This window comes from Nansenia antarctica, assembly GCF_963989245.1.
Source record: "Nansenia antarctica genome assembly, chromosome: 7".
Taxonomy (NCBI): domain Eukaryota; kingdom Metazoa; phylum Chordata; class Actinopteri; order Argentiniformes; family Microstomatidae; genus Nansenia; species Nansenia antarctica.
Genome location: NC_137677.1, coordinates 32,800,464 through 32,804,651, shown reverse-complemented (window position 1 = coordinate 32,804,651; position 4,188 = coordinate 32,800,464).

The following is a 4,188-nucleotide window of genomic DNA, read 5'->3' as shown; positions in this document are numbered from 1 at the left end:
TTAGAGGCGACCGAGAGAGAGAAGGGATTTACGTCAAATGACGCTAGAATGGGTTGGGATAAAATAGCTGTCGAGTTAGTATGATGAGCGCTTCAAGTGAGATATAAAAATGATCGGCTTGATCGACTGCTGTTTTTTCGTCACGTTGAATTCACTAGGCCTTACTACTGTATTTGATTTATTGAAATGTCATTTGTGTCTTTTTTTTATCCAATTGAGTCTCATTGACAAACCAAGTCTTTTTAAAGAGAGGATGATTCAGGGGTTAAATGAAGTAGACAACATTGCCATGTTACACAATCAACTAAAACGGATTGAAATTCGTTCAACGTGAATCCAATATCAGCGCGTTACTAATTCCTCTAAACGGGTTGTCTAGATGCCAGTTCTGCTGCCTCCCTTATGACTGCTGGCTGGACTGACGTTGTAGACAGAGACGTAAATGGTAAACGGACTGACTTATTCCAAAGCGCTTTACAACGGCCTCTCATTCACCCATTCACACACACATTCACACACCCAATGGCAGCAAGCTACCATGCTAGGCACCGGCCCGCTCGTTGGGAGCAATTTGGGGTTCAGTGTCTTGCCCAAGGACACTTCGACATGTAGCTAGCCGGGGCTCGAACCGCCGATCTGCCAACCTCCTGAACCACAGCCTCTACCTCCTGAGCCACAGCCTCTTGAATGTTTTTCTGTTTTCTGTACTGAATGTTTTCTGCCCTAACTGAGCTGTTTGACAACAAAATTTCCCCATTGGGGACAATAAAGGTTTTCAATCAATCAAACAATACCTCCTGTGCCACAGCCTCTACCTCCTGAGACACAGCCTCTACCTCCTGTGCCACAGCCTCTACCTCCTGAGACACAGCCTCTACCTCCTGAGACACAGCCTCTACCTCCTGAGACACAGCATCTACCTCCTCCAGCCTCTACCTCCTGAGACACAGCCTCTACCTCCGCACAGCCTCTACCTCCACCAGCCTCTACCTCCTGAGACACAGCCTCTACCTCCTCCAGCCTCTACCTCCTGAGACACAGACGCCCCCTGAAGTCTCCTAGCTGGATCGATGGACTGACGCTAGAGACAAGGACATGTCTGTCCCCTGGCTGCCGATGTCTACTGGGTGAGATAACCAGTGTTGGGGGCGGGGTGGAGCTGGTGTTATGACAGGATCAGAGAGGCGAGGCCCAGACACAGCTGTGTCTGATCTGCACGGCTCCTGGTATCAAACACCAGGCGCCAGATGCTTCACATGTGCTTCGCTAATTGTCCTCTGGTTACTATGGCGACTATCTGTTGCGTTTAGGAGATTAGAGCGAGCGTGGCAGTTGAGAAACACAGGGTGAGTGATAGAGTACGTCTGATTTGTTCGTTTCTAGAATTAGCATCCGGACGCATCGTGTGGAGATGTTAAATGGACGCGTCTGTTGGGGTACCGCAGTTATCTTGGATCTGCGCCCTGCACACTTTTTTCCTGGACCTCAGACCGAAAATGTCAACATATCATGTTGAGATTGAGGTCAAATGGAATACAAGAAAACTGAGACCTAATAAAAACAACAAAACTCTTGTCAAAAACATTTGTTTTTGATCTCTGTATGGCCGACTGTCATAGCCAACTCCTACTGCGGCGGTCACGGGCGTCCCACAGCCCCAACACAGCCCAGACACTGGCCTGGCACTGGCCTGGCACTGGCCTGGCACTGTGATAATGACAGTGTTCATCATGTTGTCTTTCCATTTCAATCAAAGATTCTCTTCTGAGAAATTACTTCTTCTGTTTTGGCTTTGTGAAGGCCGAACCAGCCAGAGAACCTTGACCATGTGGTCATACCACCAGAGAACCTTGACCATGTGGTCATACCACCAGAGAACCTTGACCATGTGGTCATACCACCAGAGAACCTTGACCGTGTGGTCATACCACCAGAGAACCGTAACCGTGTGGTCATACCACCAGAGAACCGTAACCGTGTGGTCATACCACCAGAGAACCTTGACTGTGTGGTCATACCACCAGAGACAACCGCCTCAAAGGTTAAACAAACCCGCGTTCTTCACTGATGGATTACATCCATGACAGACTGTCTAACATGGAGTATTCAGAGCATGTCACACATGGAATGTTAGTCACACATGGAATGTTAGTCACACATGGAATGTTAGTCACACATGGAATGTCAGTCACACATGAAACCCAAACAGCTGACTGAGATTCAAGATGGAAGCTTCCTCTGATTAAAGTAAGATACAACGCACAGCAGTATGAGGTATGAGGTACATACAGAGGGATGCAGTATGCTGTATGCGGTAGGTACAGGGGTATGAGGTATGAGGTACATACAGAGGGATGTGCAGTAGCCGGGTTTGGTCACAGGCCAGATATTGTAACTGTGTCACAGCTGTAGCGTAAGGAACTGGGTGATCTATGACCACACACACACACACACACACACACACACACACAAACACGCACACACACACACGCGGTAATAAAAGTGCCATACCAAACAGTCTAACAAACAACACACATACACCCCCCCCCCCCCCACACACACACACACACACACACACACACACACACACCCCACACACAGGAGGTGATAAAAGTGTCACACCAGCCAGACTAACAAACAGCCGTGTGGACCTCAGACCCAGAGCACACTCCCCCCCACCCCCCTCCCCTGAGAGCCTAGACCATGTCCTCATTAACACACACCTGTTTGTCTCTGGACTGGGCCTGGCCAGGGTGGCTAAGCTGGGCAGGAAGTCTATACCTGTCTGACACTGCTGTCTCACTGTCTACCTGTCTCACTGTCTGCCTGTCTCACTGTCTGCCTGTCTCACTGTCTACCTGTCTCACTGTCTACCTGTCTCACTGTCTACCTGTCTCACTGTCTGAGTGTCTCACTGTCTACCTGTCTCACTGTCTGCCTGTCTCACTGTCTACCTGTCTCACTGTCTACCTGTCTCACTGTCTACCTGTCTCACTGTCTGAGTGTCTCACTGTCTACCTGTCTCACTGTCTGAGTGTCTCACTGTCTGAGTGTCTCACTGTCTGCCTGTCTCACTGTCTACCTGTCTCACTGTCTGAGTGTCTCACTGTCTACCTGTCTCACTGTCTGCCTGTCTCACTGTCTACCTGTCTCACTGTCTACCTGTCTCACTGTCTACCTGTCTCACTGTCTACCTGTCTCACTGTCTACCTGTCTCACTGTCTGAGTGTCTCACTGTCTACCTGTCTCACTGTCTGAGTGTCTCACTGTCTGCCTGTCTCACTGTCTACCTGTCTCACTGTCTACCTGTCTCACTGTCTACCTGTCTCACTGTCTACCTGTCTCACTGTCTACCTGTCTCACTGTCTACCTGTCTCACTGTCTACCTGTCTCACTGTCTGAGTGTCTCACTGTCTACCTGTCTCACTGTCTGCCTGTCTCACTGTCTACCTGTCTCACTGTCTACCTGTCTCACTGTCTGAGTGTCTCACTGTCTACCTGTCTCACTGTCTGCCTGTCTCACTGTCTACCTGTCTCACTGTCTGAGTGTCTCACTGTCTACCTGTCTCACTGTCTGCCTGTCTCACTGTCTACCTGTCTCACTGTCTACCTGTCTCACTGTCTACCTGTCTCACTGTCTACCTGTCTCACTGTCTGAGTGTCTCACTGTCTACCTGTCTCACTGTCTGAGTGTCTCACTGTCTGAGTGTCTCACTGTCTGAGTGTCTCACTGTCTGAGTGTCTCACTGTCTGCCTGTCTCACTGTCTACCTGTCTCACTGTCTGAGTGTCTCACTGTCTACCTGTCTCACTGTCTGCCTGTCTCACTGTCTACCTGTCTCACTGTCTACCTGTCTCACTGTCTGAGTGTCTCACTGTCTACCTGTCTCACTGTCTACCTGTCTCACTGTCTACCTGTCTCACTGTCTGCCTGTCTCACTGTCTACCTGTCTCACTGTCTACCTGTCTCACTGTCTACCTGTCTCACTGTCTACCTGTCTCACTGTCTGAGTGTCTCACTGTCTATACCTGTCTCACTGTCTACCTGTCTCACTGTCTGCCTGTCTCACTGTCTACCTGTCTCACTGTCTGCTTGTCTCACTGTCTGCCTGTCTCCCTGTCTACCTGTCTCACTGTCTGAGTGTCTCACTGTCTACCTGTCTCACTGTCTGAGTGTCTCACTGTCTAC